This window comes from Macrobrachium nipponense, chromosome 4 (assembly GCF_015104395.2).
Source record: "Macrobrachium nipponense isolate FS-2020 chromosome 4, ASM1510439v2, whole genome shotgun sequence".
In the NCBI taxonomy this organism is placed as follows: Eukaryota; Metazoa; Arthropoda; class Malacostraca; order Decapoda; family Palaemonidae; genus Macrobrachium; species Macrobrachium nipponense.
Genome location: NC_061100.1, coordinates 90328242 through 90347458, shown reverse-complemented (window position 1 = coordinate 90347458; position 19217 = coordinate 90328242). Strand labels below are relative to the sequence as shown.

The 19217-nt window shown below is 34.8% G+C and overlaps 1 protein-coding gene and 1 long non-coding RNA gene across 4 annotated transcripts in view; one reads left to right on the top strand and one right to left on the bottom strand.

Annotated features, from left to right (window-relative positions):
- Nucleotides 1-19217, top strand: part of LOC135211011 (uncharacterized) — a 353541-nt gene that overhangs the window by 141918 nt on the left and 192406 nt on the right. The window lies entirely within an intron of this gene.
- Nucleotides 14387-18278, bottom strand: LOC135211010 (uncharacterized). Of its 2 annotated transcripts, XR_010313603.1 has the most exons (10): nucleotides 18206-18278; nucleotides 17985-18077; nucleotides 17763-17857; nucleotides 16824-16892; nucleotides 16583-16722; nucleotides 16359-16441; nucleotides 15786-16229; nucleotides 15433-15515; nucleotides 14975-15057; nucleotides 14387-14857 (listed from the first exon to the last, which is right to left on the bottom strand). It is a non-coding gene; the product is annotated as an uncharacterized LOC135211010 (long non-coding RNA). The 2 variants fall into 2 exon arrangements; XR_010313604.1 differs by lacking the exons at nucleotides 14387-14857; nucleotides 14975-15057 and adding an exon at nucleotides 15227-15286.

Sequence of the window (19217 nt, the reverse complement as noted above, 5' to 3'; positions counted from 1 at the left end):
AAAAAATTTAATTTCAAGGTTTTTTGAATAGTTAAGTGTTACAGTTTTGTTAATGTGTTTTGTAAAGTTTAGTTTATGTGTCCTGACATTTTTTAATGTGTTTCGTAAAGTTAAGTGTACGTACTATAAGAGGTTTTCTGCCGTTTGTCCTCCTCCTCTGTCGCTACTTTTAGAGATAGCCTCACTCGAAAGGTAAGGTTCCACATTTTACTACATACGTACATATGTACGTACAGTACGTATTTCTTGTATACCATGTACACTAATACACTTTATTTACAGGTACGTGCATATTAGTACTAGTACATATTAAGTTAGGTATTGAATGGTCCAAATTGTTGTATTGCATTGTTTATTGGTCAATTTAGCTTTATTATGAAATTTACTGGTGTTTTTTCCTAGGGCGTGGAATGGATTAGGCATTTTACATGTAAAATGCGGTTCAAGATTCGAAAAGCTCATGATACGAAGGCCGCCTCGAAACGGTTTAATTTTGTATGTTGAGGTACCACTGTATGATTAAGCTCACATGTTATTTCCTGTTGTTGTATTTTCCCTTTTCCTTTGAGTTTGGTGTGCATTTCAGTATTTTTCATTATTTCTTTTATGTGTTGTGGTAAGGTAGTAATCATCTTTCCACACAATACATACCCATGATCTCGCATTTCAAGTGACAATACTAGGTGTTTAATCCTATTAGTGTTTTTGTTTAGAAATTTGCAAAGAAGGTTGAATTATAGTATTTATTTGTTCCAGTAGAAATAGCAACAGTTAGCTTTTATAATGGAGTGTCTGTCATCACAACCTGGACCAGTTGAACTTGGTAACAAGGTTAAAAACAGTCACTGATATCTTTAGAACATCATGTTAGGTTATTGCGTAAAACTATTTTCCATATAGCAAAATTGACAAGAATGAAACAGTGATAAAAAACGTCATATCACAACCACTGACATTCATTACTAAATAGATAGGAGACACCTATCACTAGTAGTACTGCATGAACATAGTCTTTACATTATCATTTCAATATTAAGTGGAAGGTAGTTGAACAATTCCTATTGTTAAATTTTACAGAAAACATTGGAAACAAAATGTTATCTAAAATAAAAAATAAAAAATGATAACCCAACAGTGTGAACCATGCGACCTCACTTGTTTTTGATGTTGTGATGTGTGCGGGAATAGAATATCAATGTGTCATTTATCAGTCTTAAGAAAATCCTGCATTGAGCAAGAGACAATTATTACCCTGCATTCAGTGCAAGTTCCTGTTAGATATAAAAAAAAACTTAATATACCAAAGAAAATCATACATAGATAAACCAAATTGTTTACAGAATGGCAAAGTTTAGGAAATGGGCCTAGAAGTGGAGCTCCTCAAAGTACCACAAGAGAGCAAAACAATACAGTAGTGTAAATGTTGCTGAGCAACATTCATTTGCTTGCTAGTTAAAGGGTTTGAGCAGTCATGATCTCCTAGAGAACTCAAGCCCCCGATGTGGGACAATTCCTTGGTCTTGAGAAGTTTCACTAAAGCTCCATATGAGCCTTTGCGTCGTTCGTCAGACAAGGACTTGGACACACAAAACGGTTTTCCTCTTGGGCCTTGGCGTCTTCAAAGAGAGTGGGGGAGCTGCTCGGTCTGAGTTATGATATGAAGCACACCAGGGGTTGGGGGTCAGTGTCCGAATTTGTCTCGGAATTCATTGCTAAGACCCAGAATCCCTCGGTGCATGATGATAGGTTCGCCTCCTTTTCCATTCCATCACTGGATGACTTTATGGACAGTGATTCTCAAGAACTTTTGTAATGTCCTGTCAGGGCTCTGCATTGCTACCTTAAAAGGACACGGGACCTTACCCCAGGTTGTCATAGACTTTTTGTTAGTACAGGGCATACAAAGAAAGAGGTGTCCAAGATTGCAATCTCTTTTTGGATACGGGAAGCCATCAGACAGGCGTACTTGACTCTTGGTGATTCCGCCACCACGTCTGTGAAGGCTAGAGCACGGGACGTTAGGGTTATTAGTCCCTCTCTGGCTTTCAAGAAGAATTTGGCTTTTCATACAGTGCTGAGCGCTGGTACTTGGTTACGCCAGTCCACGTTCACCTCCTATCTCAAGGATGTTGCCCATAGATCTATGGACACGTTTTCCCTGGGTCCTTAGGTGGCTGTCCAACTGATTGTGTAACTCATCATTGCCCTTAACCCTCTTACGCCGATTGGATGTATTAAACGTCGAGTCAAAATGTCTCCCGTATGCCGATTGGACGTATCATACGTCGGCTCAAAAAAGTTTTTTTAAAAATTCGCGGAAAAATACTTATAGGCTTACCAGCTGAAAACTTTTGTATCACGCTCCTTGGGGGATGCTGGGAGTTCACGGATCAAGGCGTTGTTTTGTTTACAATCGCTACGCAGGCGCGCAAGCGCGAATTTCTTTCTTATCACACTAAAAAGTATCAGTGACACATCTCGGAAATTATTTCGTTACTTTGACATAATTTTTGCACCATTTTAAATTATCCTTTACATGAAGTATTATATATGAAAATGTGTGCAATTTCATGTAAAATACAATAAAAAAATACTCATGATTGTAGCTTTTATCAGTTTTGAGATAGTTTCATATAAATAACGATAAGTGCAAAAATTTCAACCTTCAGTCAACTTTGACTCTACAGAAATGGTCGAGAAACGCAATTGTAAGCTAAAATTATTATATTATAGTAATATTCAATCATTTGCCTTCATTTTGCAACAAATTTGACGTCTCTAGCACAATATTTCGATTTATGGTGAATTTTTGAAAAAACTTTTTCCTTACGTTCGTGCAATAATTCTTCCGATAAATTTTTTCGTGCGATTGTTCTAATGTTTGCACCCTTTTAAATTTGCCGTTACATAAAGTTTTATATATGGAAATGTGCGCAATTTCATGCACAATACAACAAAAACAACCCATGGTTGTAGCTTTTATCAGTTTCGAAATATTTTCATATAAATAACGTTAAGTGCAAAAATTTCAACTTTCGGTCAACTTTGACTCTACCGAAATGGTCGAAAAACGCAATTGTAAGCTAAAACTCTTATATTCTAGTAATATTCAATCATTTACCTTTATTTTGCAACGACTTGGAAGTCTCTAGCACAATATTTCGATTTATGGTGAATTTATGAAAAAAAAAAAAAAAAAATTTTCCTTACGTTCGCGCAGTAACTCTTCCGAAAAAATCAGAATTTTTTGTGCGATTGTCGAAATGTTTGCACCATTTAAAATTAGCTGTTACATAAAGTTTTATATATGAAAATGTGCGCAATTTCATGTAGAATACAACTAAAAATGATTGAAGGTTGTAGCTTTTCTCTTTTTTCGAAATATTTGCATATAAATCACGATAAATAGAAAAAAAACCACGTTCGGTCAAATTTGATTCTACCGAAATAGTTGAAAAATGCAATTGTAAGCTAAAACTCTTACGGCCTAGTAATATTCCGTCATTTTTCTTCATTTTGAAACAAATTTGAAGTCTCTAAAACAATATTGTGATTTATTGTGAATTTTTGAAAAATATATTTACCTTCACTACGCGCGCCGATTCGCGGCCGCAAGTCTCCGAAATACTACATCGCATTATCCTAATATTTGCTCCTTTTCATATTAGCCTCTTTATAGAGTTTCATATATCAAAATGTGCGCAAATTCATGAAAAATACGATAAAAATAATTGAGGTTGTAGCTTTTTCCATCTCCGAAATATGTGCATATAAAAAATATATATATAAAAATTTCGACATTCGGTCAAATTTAACTCGTCCGAAATGGTCGAAATCTGCAATTCTAATCTAAAACTCTTACAGTATCGTAATATTCAATCATTTGTCTTAATTTTGAGACAAATTGGAAGTCTCTAGATCCATATTTAGAATTACGGTGAATTTTTTAAAATAACATTTTTTTACGTCCGCGCGTTACGAATTCGTACATCATTTTGTGATAATATTTTTCCGGTGTTGATTTTATTGTTTACTATGTATTATATATCAAAAGGATTGCAATTTAGTGTACAATACAACGAAAAAAAGGTAACTCGTTAGCTTTGACCGTTTTTTGCACAGCGTGATTTGAATACAATTATCTATGAATTTTTTTTTTTTTTGCTACCATATATCGCATTATTTACATATGATAATGATATTGTTTTTGTTTTTCATTTCTGATGATTGCATACTAAACTTCAGGCAATGGAAAAAAAATGAGCCAAAAATGAACTCTTAATCTTCAAAACTAAGTGCGCTGTGATTTTTTTGAAAAAATTATTTTTTCCGCTTCCACGCTCACTCCAAACCGGCGCCGGCATACAGGAGAGATTTTGATTTTTAGGGCTTCGGCGTAAGAGGGTTAACAGGGCACATTTGTATCTTACCTAAGATGATTGTGTGGATGGGAGAATGAGTGAGTTGGCTGGTCTCTTTCTTTCTCTTGTACCTTTCCTCCCTCCTTCGGGCAGGTTGAGGAATAGACACTTCATTCGCTGGACTGGTCTGATACAGGTGAGTAAGGCAGTCATACTGATAGTTTGGTCGCTTGGTGTGCAAATAACCAACCCTCTATTCGGTAGCATATACTCCGCTCCTTAGCTGGGGGGAGGAGGGAGTGGTAACGAACCCTGGCGCGTTGGTTTGTTATTGGAAAGTCAAAGTTTTTCTTTAGTTCCCTATACAGTGATTTGTCTCATATACCATTGTACATCACTCAGTGTCTGAGTTGTTGGATAGCACTTTATCTAGCTTCTCACGGGCATCAGTCCCTCTCCGGTAGATATTTCTTCTGGAGCTGGACTGGTGGGTAGGTCCCCCGCTGGTTTAGGATGTCTGTATCTCCCTCCAAGTATAAGTCTATCCTATTATTAAGACCAAAAGTTTGTTCGTGTATGAACAAATGACAAATTTTGTGAGACAATTTGTATTTGTCATAGCTACGAACCTGAGGTCTTGATGTTGTACTGCCCACCTCTAGCTGCCCCTCTGTCTTCTTAAAGGCATTCTGGGTTGAAAAAAAGAACAATGCTGTAGCGTGGGTGTGTGGTCCTTGACAACTTTTCACCTGATATATGCACACGTTGCCAGATCTCACAAGATTCCTTGCTTTTCATCTGCAATTTAACCGGATCCAGCTAGGGGCTAGAAATTGATCCTATTGTTAAGACTGAAGGTTAGTAGCTATGAAAATTATGAATTGTCTCAGAAAATTTGTCATTTTTTAATTCTAGTGATAGAAAATTTGTCATTTTTTAATTCTAGTGTCTCATTATGATATTTTTGAACCAGGAATCATTACTAGGTCTATGCCTATGACTAGTGTCTGATGAATACTTTAGCAAAAATATGCTTGAAATCTTTGATAGGGTCTAATGAATAAGCAAACCTACCTTTGATGGATTGGAGATTCAGTTTTTTTTTTTTTTATATATATATATAGTGAATACCACAGATAGGGAGATAAACAGATTTAATGATACATGCATCTCTTTCTTCAAAACCTAAATAATACATTATATTGTGAGATATTGACCTAATCCCTACATCACTCCTACACCACTCCCCCCACATTTCGGGCTACTCTCTCCAAACTTCATTGCGTAAAAGCATCACTAATGATAACGGTTATTTTAAAATTCCCCTCACCAACAACCGAAGCCTTAATATGGCCATGTTTATAGAACATTTTCTACCCAAAACTATTTGCATACACTCTTGTTACACCCTATACGATTGTTGCTGCTGTGAAAGAACAACTCCTGATTACAGCAGTAGGTTTTTATTTTTAAAAAATATTAATCTAAAATGGACTTAAATGAGAAAGCCACCTTTCATATTTCCTATCCTTTCAGCTACTTACAATATACTTACGGTAGTATGTCTATTCATACATGTAAAACTAATTTTAATTAATTTCTATTTAGAATAAACTAATAGCTACAGAAAGATTTACCCAAGAAAGCTTTTTTGAAAGTAAGCCTTTCTTAACCCTTAAACGCCGAAGCGGTAAAAATCAAATCCTCTCCCGAATGCCGGGGCCGGTTTGGAGTGAGCGCAGAAGCGGAAAAAATAATTTTTTCAAAAAATCACAGCGCGCTTAGTTTTGAAGATTAAGAGTTCATTTTTGGCTCCTTTTTTTGTCATTGCCTGAAGTTTAGTATGCAACCATCAGAAATGATAAAAATTATCATTATCATATATAAATAATGCGATACAGGCGGCCCTCGGTTAGCGGCAGGGGTTCCGTTCCTGGCCACCGACGCCAAGCGATTTTCGACGCTGAGCGATTTTAAAGCCTACGGCCGCCGCACACCTTCTTTCGAAACTCTAGACCAGTCAAAGGCGCCGTAATCCCACAACGGCGCAATAAGTAAAATTATATTCATGCAGTATAGTACTATATAATTTACTGTACAGTACATGTGGGTGTCTAGAGTATGTAAAGATATAATAAAGTTTATACAGTGTACAGGTATCTGTAGTCTTCAGGTTACAATCATTAGTTTACGATAGTTCGATTTTATGAGAGATCAAATTACAATGGCCTAACTTTATCCATCTTCTAGTTACATAAGTTCAATAACAGCAAAAGAGAATGGTGAAAGTATGGTTTTAAAGTTATACTCGTTGCGTGAACGTGTACAACCATGAACAACCGAACGAGAAAAAGACTTTTTTTTTCTAAGTACAACCGAACTGGATAACATCTGTTTGGCTTGTATTTCGATCATCGTACTACAGTGCAACATTACCGTATTTGTTATAAATGGCGTTATGTATAGAATAGAACTGAGATATCTTAATGTAATAACTTTATTCGCTATAGATCAGAGATCAATATAGATTAAAGATCAATCGGAAAATATACCGTTAAATTTAAACCTAATTATGACTGAAGCTGAGAAAACTGTTCAAGCTGCTAATGACTATTATCGTACATCGGCAACAAGGATAAAACTGCAGTAAACGTCTGCCATCACACACAACTGTAGATAAAATTGGGATAAAATAATTTTAATCAAAACTACTGTGCTTGAAAGAACACATTTTACTGTTGGTTTCACGCCGATATAAGATAAATAACGTAAAGTTCGTATTACGATGATATAAAGGATTACGTATTGCGAACGGAATCACGTAATTTTTTACGCAATAAACATGCCGCCAACGTAGTCTGTTAACGAAAAAAATAGTAGTTCACATTCACAACGAGACATATTCAATAAATATTTCCACCTAAAAACACGCTGTATAAGGAAAAATAACTTTGTCTCATGTAAGTCAAGTATCTAGATATTCGTTTATGCTAACTAGAAGCAAGAGCATTCGCTCAGAATTGCGTTATGGTGAAACAGACTCGTATTCATCAGCTGATTTCAAACCACAACATTGGCCGCTCCGCGGAATACGGGCTTAAGTTTGCCGTAGTATTTTAAAATACAATAATATGAGAATACATATAATATTCTTGGATACAGTGAAATAATGTATAACTTTTTAAAGGATTTATGGAAAAGATGCATAATTAATAAAATAACACAATGCATTTTTCGGAACTGGCGGACAAGAACGAACATGAAAAACCATCCCCTGACAACGTGGAGCGTAGTTACAAAGGCTGCCTTAATTTGTATCTTATTTCTGTACAGAAATGAAAATACCTTTACGCAATATATTTTCATACACATTTTAGACATAAAAGCATAAACATTTGAAAAATCGACACATCGATCGCTAAATTTGCACCACTTTCTCTCTCTCTCTCTCTCTCTCTCTCTCTCTCTCTCTCTTTCTCTCTCTCTCCTTCTTTCTCTCTCTCTCTATCTCTCTTTTCTACGCTCTTCTCTCTCTCCTCTCTCTCTCTCTCTCTTTCTCTCTCTCTTTCTTCTCCCTCTCTCTCTCTCTCTCTCTTTAACTCGATATTTTTGGAAGAGCGGCAGACGGCGGCAAAAAAAGTGCAAATTAGCGATCGATGTGTCGATTTCATAAATGTTTATGCTTTTATGTTTAAAATGTGTATGAAAATGTATTACGAATAGGGTATTTTTATTTCTGTGCAGAAATATGATAAAAAGGCAGCTTTTGAAACTCCCCTTCAAGTTATCGACTACGATGTGTTTTTCTTGTATGCCGCGGCGGCATACAAGAACAAACTTGAAAAACACATCGTAGTCGATAACTTGAAGGGGAGTTTCAAAAGCTGCCTTTTTATCATATTTCTGCACAGAAATAAAAATACCCTATTCGTATTACATTTTCATACACATTTTAAACATAAAAGCATAAACATTTATAAAATCGACACATCGATCGCTAATTTGCACTTTTTTTAAATCGATATTTTCGGAAGAGCGGCAGGCGGCGGCTTACAAGAAAGAACATGAAAAAAAACATCGTATTTGCTATCGTGAAGGGCAGTTTCTAAAGCTGCCTTTGTATCATATTTCTGTACAGAAATAAAAATGCCTTTCACGTAATACATTTTCACACACATTTTAAACAAAAGCATGAACAATTATGAATCGACACATCCATAGCTAAATTTGCACTTATGTAACTCGATATTTTCGGCATAAAACAGCGTCAGAGGCATATATTTTACCCTAATACCTACGAAATAACTCTCCATAAAATTTGTTAATATAATTTGCATAACCTTCATGGTCTGAACGGCATTTCTACATATGTATGAACTCGTTAGACAACGGCGCTAGCGGCGCTGTTAACTGAAATTTGTGCCGTAAAGATACCTTTAAAATGCCTTATTTTTTTAATGAATATTTTTGACGACCGCCGTAAAACCGATTCGCCGTTGAGTGATTGCGCCGTTAACCGCGGGCCGCCTGTATATGATAGTGCAAAAACGAAATTTCATATATAATTGTATTCAAATCGCGCTGTGCGCAAAACGGTTAAAGGTAACAAGTTACTTTTTTTCGTTGTAATGTAAACTAAATTGCAATCTTTTTGGTATATAACACATTGTAAAATGATAAAAGCAACACAGAGAAAATACTATCACAAAATGATGCATGAATTCGTAACGCGCGGACGTAAAAAAATATATTTTTTTAAATTCACCATTTCGGATGAGTTAAAGTTGACCAAATGTTGAAATTTTTTTATAAATTTTTTTTGTATATGCAATTATTTCGAAAATTAGAAAAGCTACAACCTTCAAATATTTTTCCTTTTATTCTACATGAAATTGCGCACATTTTCATATATAAAACTCTATGAAATGCCTAATATAAACGGAGCAAATTTTCCGAGAATGCGATGTACGCAATTCGGAGATTTATGGCGGAGAATCCGCGCGCGAGGGAAGGAAAGTTTTTTTCATAAATTCACCATAAATCGAAATATTGTGCTAGAGACTTCCAATTTGTTGCAAAATGAAGGTAAATGATTGAATATTACTAAAATATAAGAGTTTTAGCTTACAATTGCATTTTTCAACCATTTTGGTAGAGTCAAAGTTGACTGAACATGGTTTTTTTCTATTTATCGTGATTTATATGCAAATATTTCAAAAATGAGAAAAGGTACAACCTTCAATTATTTTTCGTTGTATTCTATATGAAATTGCGCATATTTTCATATATAAAACTTTATGTAACGGCTAATTTAAAATGGTGCAAACATTACCACAATCGCACGTATGATTTTTTCGGAAGAGTTACTGCGCGGACGTAAGGAAAATGTTATTGTTTTCATAAATTCACCATAAATCAAAATATTGTGCTAGAGACTTCCAATTTGTTACAAAATGAAGGTAAATGATTGAATATTACTAAAATATAAGAGTTTTAGCTTACAATTGCGTTTTTCGACCATTTCGGTAGAGTCAAAATTGACCGAAGGTTGAAAATTTGTCACTTATCCTTTTTTATATAAAAATATTTCAAAACTGATAAAAGCTACAACCATGGGTTGTTTTTTGTTGTATTGTGCATGAAATTGCGCACATTTCCATATATAAAACTTTCTGTAACGGCTAATTTTAAAATGGTGCAAACATTACCACAATCGCATGTATGATTTTTTTCGGAAGAGTTACCGCGCGGACGTAAGGAAAAAGTTTTTTCATAAATTCACCATAAATCAAAATATTGTGCTAGAGACTTCCAATTTGTTGCAAAATTAAGGTAAATAGTTGAATATTACTACAATATAAGCGTTTTAGCTTACAATTGCGTTTTTCGACCATTTCGGTAGAGTCAAAGTTGACCGAAGGTTGAAATTTTGGCACTTATCGTTATTTATATGGAAATATTTCAAAACTGATAAAAGCTACAATCATGAGTATTTTTTTGTTGTATTCTAAATGAAATTGCGCACATTTTCATATATATTTCATGTAACGGATAATTTAAAATGGTGCAAAAATTATGTCAAAGTGACGAAATAATTTTTGAGATGTGTCACTGATACTTTTTAGTGCGATAATAAAGAAATTCGCGCTTGCGTGCCTGCGTAACAATTTTAAAAAAAACAACACCTTGATCCGTGAACTCCAAGGCGTGTGATTCAAAAGTTTTAGGCTGGTAGGCCTATAAGTATTTTTCCGTGAATTTTTAAAAAAGCTTTTTTGAGTAGACGTATGGTACGTCCATTCGGCATACGGGGGACATTTTGACTCGACGTTTAATACATCCATTCGGCGTTTAAGGGTTAATGTATTCGTCAGATTTGATTCCCACAGATCTCCAACGTGTCTGTATGAAACAGGTTGATATGTAAGGAATTAAAAAAAAAAAAAAAAAAAAAAAAAAAGACTAAATTATATTTGTTTCGTTTTTATGATTGTTTTTGACTTGAGATAGCTAGATCTGAGTAAATTATGGTAAGCAATTATGAAAAGGATAAAAAAAAGAGAACATGGGCAATAAATACATAATAATGGGAGTAATCAAATAAAAAAGATTAATATAGATATTTTCTATTTAAAAAGACCTAGGCTAATCAGGTGTGAAAATCAGAGGTCAAATTTAGGCCCATTAAATGTGTCATGCAAATTATTTTATTGATCAAAGGACAAAGTTAATTTAATTACATAGTGCTATTAACCCTTAAACGCCTATTGGACGTATTTTACGTCAACTAAAATTGTCTGTCGTGTGCTTAATTGACGTAAAATATGTTGACTCAAAAGTTTTTTTAAATATTCGCAGAAAAATAGTTATAGGTCTACTTGGCGAAAAATTTTGAATCACGCCTTGAGGGATGCTGGGTGTCATGGATCAAGCTGTTGTTTTGTTTACAAGCGTTACCCAGATGCCCATGTGCGAATTTCTTTATTTACGCACTAAAAAGCATCAGTGACACATCTCAGAAATTCTTTCGTCACTTTGTTGTAATTTTTGCACCTTTTTATATTAGCCGTTACATAGAGTTTTATATATTAAAATGTGTGCAATTTCAAGGAGAATACAACAAAAATAACCCATGATTGTAGCTTTTATCAGTTTTGAAATATTTTCATATAAATCACAATAAGTGCCAAAATTTCAACCTTCAGTCAACTTTGACTCGACCGAAATGGTAGAAAAATGCAATTGTAAGCTAAAACTCTTACATTCTAGTAATATTCAATAATTTACCTTCATTTTGCAACAAGTTGGAAGTCTCTAGCACAATATTTCGATTTATGGTGAATTTATGAAAAAACTTTTTCCTTACGTCCGCGCGGTAACTCTGCCGAAAAAATCAGAAATAATTTCGTCAGTTTGTCGTAATGTTAGCACCGTTTTATATTAGTCGTTACATAAAGTTTTATATATGAAAATTTGCACAATTTCATGTAGAATACAACAAAAAACAACCCATGGTTGTAGCTTTTATCAGTTTTGAAATATTTTCATATAAATCACAATGTGCCAAAATTTCAACCTTTGGTCAACTTTGACTCGACTGGAATGTTAGAAAAACGCAATTGTAAGCTAAAACTCTTAACTCTTACATTCTAGTAATATTCAATCATTTACCTTTATTTTGCAACAAATTGGAAGTCTCTAGCACAATATTTCGATTTATGGTGAATTTTTAGAAAAAACTTTTTCCTTACGTCTGCTTGGTAACTGTCGAAAAAATCAGAAATTCTTTCGTCAGATTGTTGTAATGTTTGCACCGTTTTATATTAGCCTTTTCATAAAGTTTTATTTATGAAAATGTGCGCAATATCATGTAGAATACAACAAAAAATAACCCATGGTTGCAGCTTTTATCAGTTTTGAAATATTTTCATATAAATCACGATAAGTGCCAAAATTTCAACCTTCACTCAATTTTGACTTGACCGAAATGGTCAAAAAACGCAATTGTAAGCTGAATCTCTTACATTCTAGTAATATTCAATCATTTACCTTCATTTTTCAACAAATTGGAAGTCTCTAGCACAGTATTTCGATTTATGGTGAATTTTTGAAAAAAAAAATTTTTTTCCTTACGTCCATGGGGTAACTGCCGAAAAAATCAGAAATTCTTTCGTCAGTTTGTCGTAATGTTTGAACCATTTTATATTAGCTGTTACATAAAGTTTTGTACTATATGAAAATGTGCGCAATTTAATTTAGAATACAACGAAAAATAACTTATGGTTGTAGCTTTTATCAGTTTTGAAATATTTTCATATAAATCATGATAAATAGAAAAAATTCAACCTTTGGTCAACTTTAACTCAACCGAAATGGTTGAAAACTGCAATTGTAAGCTACAATACTCACAGTCTAGTAATATTTAATCAATTACCTTCATTTTGCAACAAATTGGAAGTATCTAGCACAATATTTCTATTTATGGTGAATATTTGATAAAAACTTTGTCCGCTCGTTACAAATTCATGCATCATATTGTGATAATATTTTCTCTGTGTTGCTTTGATTGTTTTACAATTTGTTATATACCAAAATCATCACAATTTAGTGTACAATACAAAAATAAAATTAACTCATTAGCTTTAACCATTTTGCCCACAGCGCGATTTGTATACAATTATATATGAAAAAAAAATTTCTCTCTGTCATATATTCCAATATTTATATATGATAATGATATTTTTTTTCATTTCTGATGGTTGCTTACTAAACTTCTGGCAATGACAAATAAAGGAGTCAAGAATGAATTCTTAATCTTGAAAACTAAGCGTGCTGTGTTTTAAAAAAAAATTTTTTTCCACTTCGGCGCTCACTCTTGAACCCCGCCGGCATATGGGAGACACTTTCAGAAATACTGGCTCGGCGTTTAAGGGTTAAAGAATATTGACAGCTTAATGTATTATATCAGCTGTAGGAGACAAACTAGCAACACCTCAGTACAGTACTCATAGGTATATATTTTCCTTATTTTGAATAAATCTACTAAATTCTAATTTAATTTATTTCAAGTATAACATCTGGGAAAGTAAATATTATTTAATTGATGAGTAAATAATCTGACACCTGCATATGGCAATATTTCAACAACAAACAATGAATTAAGAAGCTACGCCAATAGTTGTTTGTTGACTGTACTGTGCATAAGGATTGTCTAGTGGTGCATCTGCACCTTACTGTTCACTAGGAATGCAACCAGTGACCACAGAAGCTGAAAAAGTCAACAGATTTGTGAACCACCTCCTCCCCTCAGAGTGCATGTAGTCATCAGACTGAATGGTTATTGGATTGTTGGTGTAGCATACACCAGACCTTTTACAATACCACCCTACTCAAGAGCATTCAGATACAATCAGATGGGGTCACAAGTTGAAATTGTGTTCGCTGCTCCTCTTTGCCACCTGTAAATTCAAATTTTATTCTATGTATTCTGCTTAGTGAGAAATTTTGCAAAGAACAAAAGAATATAAGGAAGAAAAAGAACCTGTTCCTTGAACCTCTGATTATTCCTAGTATTCTCATGATTAACTACAGTGTATTCTTCTTACAGTCATGAGTATACTTGTGCATACTCGTAAAATATCCCTAAGTTTTATACATGTAACTTACCAAGTAATTGCATGTAGCTGAAAGCTTCCTACCACGGCAGTCAAAATATTCCAAATTTTGTGGTGGCCCCACCATTGCTAGTGTAGGTGGATAGGACCTGCCCACTTTCAGGACTGATGGGTAAAAAACTGCAGAAAGAACGAATTCGTTTTCTGCTTGGTCTTGAGTAATATCTGTGGTTTGGACAGTCGTCTTTTGTCATTATTTCAACATTTTCAGTACCTTTGGTGACGTACTTGGTTATTTTGTGATTGTTTACATAATTTAGCTAGGTCATTTATGTCAAATACAAGCTTTTTGAGCATTAGATATTTCTTAGAAGGATGTAGAACTAGATTAACCAAGTTCTCATATGATTTGCACACCAAAGGCATTAAATGTAAGGGGGCAGGATTGTTCGAAGTAATTAACATGTTCAGAGTATGTAGATTAGGATGATTCTAAATGAGAAGCACTAAAATCTCATTTACATAAACTACAGGCAGTCCCCGGGTTACGACGGGGGTTCCGTTCTTGAGGCGCGTCGTAAGCCGAAAATCGTCGTAAGCCGGAACGACACTTGGAAATATGCCTTAAACTAAGAAAAAGTTAGAGACCTTACCTGTGTGACATGCAAGTATATTGCATGATGTGTAGTGTGGTTATTTCAATGGCAAAGGATGGTTCTTGAAGGTATAATTCTTTATTAAACTCTTGTGACACTATAAAGCACAATGTACTACACTTAATCCTTAGGTTAGATTATACACTAAACACTATATTATGCACTGTACACTTCGTAGTAGTATTTGTTAGATCCTGGAGTACACTAAAATCCCAGTCTGGTAGCTCTGGAAGGTAAAAGTATAACACAATTAGTACAAAATACTACACAAAGTCCTGAATGCAATATGTAAATTATAGATATCAAGAGTAAAAGAGTTAATGTATGTGAATTAATTCCTTACTTTTAGTTTAAATTTGTCTTTCAACGTAACCCTGGATGGACAAAGTCTTATGTGGCCCCATAGCCTACATCATTCAGGGGGTTCTGGAATGTACAAAAAATAATTAGTATGTCAGTAAGTACTCTATGCATAGTAAGTTACATACAGTAATATGCACCATACAGTGGTTTAATATCACATATATAACATGTATAAAACTTAGTTAATGTATGTTAATTAATTCCTTACCTTTAGTTTAAAATTTGTCATTCAACGTAACCCTGGATGGACAAAGTCTTATGTGGCCCCATAGCCTACATCATTCAGGGGGTTCTGGAATGTAACAAAAAATAATTAGTATGTCAGTAAGTACTCTATGCATAGTAAGTTACATACAGTAATATGCACCATACAGTGGTTTAATATCACATATATAACATGTATAAAACTTAGTTAATGTATGTTAATTAATTCCTTACCTTTAGTTTAAATTTGTCATTCAACGTAACCCTGGATGGACAAAGTCTTATGTGGCCCCATAGCCTACATCATTCAGGGGGTTCTGGAATGTACAAAAAATAATTTTGTCAGTAAGTACTCTATGCATAGTAAGTTACATACAGTAATATGCACCATACAGTGGTTTAATATCAACTGGTATGCATTATTGTAAATGATTGGTCTACACCCCCTGTTCAGCAGGGAGTGTACAGTACCAATTCCATGAGGGACCTTGATCACTTATCCCATGTGAGAGATCTTGGTCACTTTTTTTTAGTATGTACGTATAAAACTTACTTAATGTATGTTAATACTATGTATAATTCCTTACCTTTAGTACAGTAGTACATAGTTTACAGTTGTCGTGCTATGTTATGTAGTAACCCTGGACAAAGTTTTATGTGGCCCCATAGCCTGCATCATGGAGGGGGTCCTGGTTTTCTGGAATGTACCAAAAAAGTATCAAAGTTAAGTCATGTTATGTATGTTTAGTAAGTTACATACAGTAACCATACGTACAGTGGTTTATAACATGTACATATGTACATAATCAAACTTGGTTGGAAATTCCTGTAAAAAAAAGTTATGTACGTATGTAATATGTACTACTGTATGTAAAAACCTTACTGTTCATACTTTGTTACACTACATGTTACATGTGATACGTATACTTTCCTGAACGGTTTTTTCCATCCAAAAAATGGTGCTTCTACTTGTAGTTATCCCTTGATGACACTTGTAGTAACAACCTGGAGTTGTGTGAAAAATGTTGGTTCTGGAAGGAAAAAGTAACAAAATTAGTGTACAAAATATACACTACAGAAAGTTTGTGAATGCATATGTTAATTACTGTAGATATATCAAGAGTACTAAAAGAGTTAATGTATGTTAATTAATTCCTTACTTTTAGTTTAAAGTTCTTGTTCAATGTAACCCTGGATGGACAAAGTCTTATGTGGCCCCATAGCCTACATCATTCAGGGGGTTCTGGAATGTACAAAAAATAATTTTGTCAGTAAGTACTCTATGCATAGTAAGTTACATACAGTAATATGCACCATACAGTGGTTTAATATACATATAACATGTAGTATAAAACTTAATTTAGAAATTCCTTACATAACTTACCAACTTTTAGTGAGTCTCAAAGCTGTTACCTAGGTTGTGGGAGATGGAGGTGGAGGTGTAGAGCATTCATGATAAGGATGCATTCCAAACCTAACTTCAGTGTGCTTTATCACAGATAACAGGCTAGGATGATGGGCAGTCTTGAATGAAGAATTAATATTAAAGGACAGTATGTAACCACTTAGGTGTACAAAATTTATTGTACGTATGCAAACATTAAACACAACTGAGAATTCCTTACCTTCAGCAAAATGAAGACATGTAGGCTATGTAGAGGTCTGGTTTATGTAAGTCACAGGTGCATGCCAGTCTGGAATGATAATGTAATACATATGTAAGTGTTTACATAATAAAAAACATATGGAATGTTAGTCCATATATATAAAAAGTCTAAAACTAAAGAGGTCAACCAGATTGCTTGCAGGAATGTGATCAGACTAGAGACGCTAAAGATGACGTATACAATAAGTATGTAGGCTAAGATAACATGCCGTCACCTGTAGTCATTCAATTGTTTATAAACATTAGTCCAAGCTCCCTGCTTGAGACAACTACCCCGACCTAGACCTATTACAAACGGCCTACGTGATCTGTAGCGTGTCTCATTCGATTGTGTGTTCGTATGAAACTATGTCATCTGATAGTATGTTCATATGTTCGAACTACTGTCTGTTCCTTCATAACTTGTAACAGAGATGGTAGACAGGCAGAAGAGAGTTAGCTATCGTCATTAGAAGACCTGTACCTCTTTACCTAAGCTTTATCATGTAGAGGAATAGGATTAGCCATCATCATTGGCAGAAGCGATCAAGCTATCGTCATAGAAGACTTGTACGATCATACCTGATCTTCATCATGTAAAACTTCAGAAGAATATACTATTTTTTATACCTTGTGTTTTCTACAAGAACCTCACCGAACCATGAGTTTAACACATCGTCGTAAAGATGATACCGACTTCGTAAGTGATCTACAAAACCCCAGACACTCCATTGAAGATGGAAGTGCAATACCAACCGACTTAGCGTATAGATTATCGCTAGTCTAACATTACCTCATAGGGCGCCTTATCATACAAGGCACAAGCCCTAATACATATGATTATAGTATGTATGTTACATACATAACATGGTTATTACATATGTAATATTAAAACATTAATAAAAAAAAATGTCCTTACCAAATTCTAGTGGTTGGCTTGCTTACTGGGATGGCCATATGGTACATGAGAGTGGTGGCTGGGCTATGGAGTGGGATGGGCAGGTGCTTGGGAGTCTGGAATGATAAAAAATATATAAAAATGATAGTTACTACTACTGTAACTACTGCACATGTTATTACTGTTTGACATATGTAGTGTGTAATACGTATGTTCAATATAAAAAATGAAGAATTCTTTTACCTGAAGGAATGGGAGAGGTGATACTACTCGTATCAACTGATTTGGGCTCTGGAGAGGTGATACTCGTATCAACTGATGAGGGAACATCTACATCTGGAAAGAATGATAGGGTACATAATATATTATAAGGTGGATGTAATTGTAGCATATGTACACTTTTAATAAAATTTCTATTAGCAATTTATAAAACATTTTATACAAATTTGTTAAGGATTCCTTACCTGATGTATAGGGCGAGGCATCAAAACCATGGAAAGGCTCAGGGTCATCTGGGTCACTGTCACTATCAAAGGGTCTGAAATGAAAAAAAAAAAAATAATAAGGTTATGCAACATCAAACACATTGTACCACTATGTAAGTTAGTGTACGTATGTATGTAGGGTGTAAACAATTTCCAACATGAAAATGAGAAAAATGAAATTGCTTACCTGATTGTACAGGTGGGCGGGCTGATACAGAGGGTCCAGGTACAGGGGGATCTGGAACTGTCACAGGTAGTACAGGGAGATCTGGAACTGTCACAGGTAGTACAGGGAGTCTGGAACTGTCACAGGTAGTACAGGGGGATCTGGAACTGTCACCACTTCTGCAATAAAATTACAAATGATGAAAATTAATGAAGTTACAATTTACTCTTACATTTAGTTGTTACATTAAAAAATTAACACATTTTAATATGTACACTATGTAAACACATAAATTAGTAAAACAGTTCAGAATTCCTTACCAGGACTAGGAGTGGGAGGTGGTGGTACTGGAGACTTGTGAAAGAAAGTGTCAAGCCTGGACTGCACACTTCTCTTCGTCTGCTTCTCCTTCAGGGTCTCCTTGTAGAAAGTCACCAAATCCATGATTCCTCTCTTGATTTTGCCAAACCTAGAAACGTTAGGGTCTTCTGCCTCAAAAGAAGCCAAGGCTCTCTCCAGATGAGTAAAACCCTCTGACAAGCCTTTCACAGTTAATGACCTGGGTTTTGGCTCTGGTGCCGCCTCCTCTTCCTCAATCATTTGTTGTTCAAGTTCTAGTAAGTCCTCTGCAGACAATTCCTCTCCATGGGAAGCCAGCAGCTCTGTTACATCATCAGGTTCAAGATCTAGTTGCAGCCTCTTGCTTAGCCCTACGATCTTCCTCGTCACAGTCTCGACGTCTTCTGCCTGGTCAAAGCCTTCAAAACTGTGCACAAACTGTGGACACAGTTTCCTCCAGGCCCCATTTAAAGTGGTCGTCTTCAC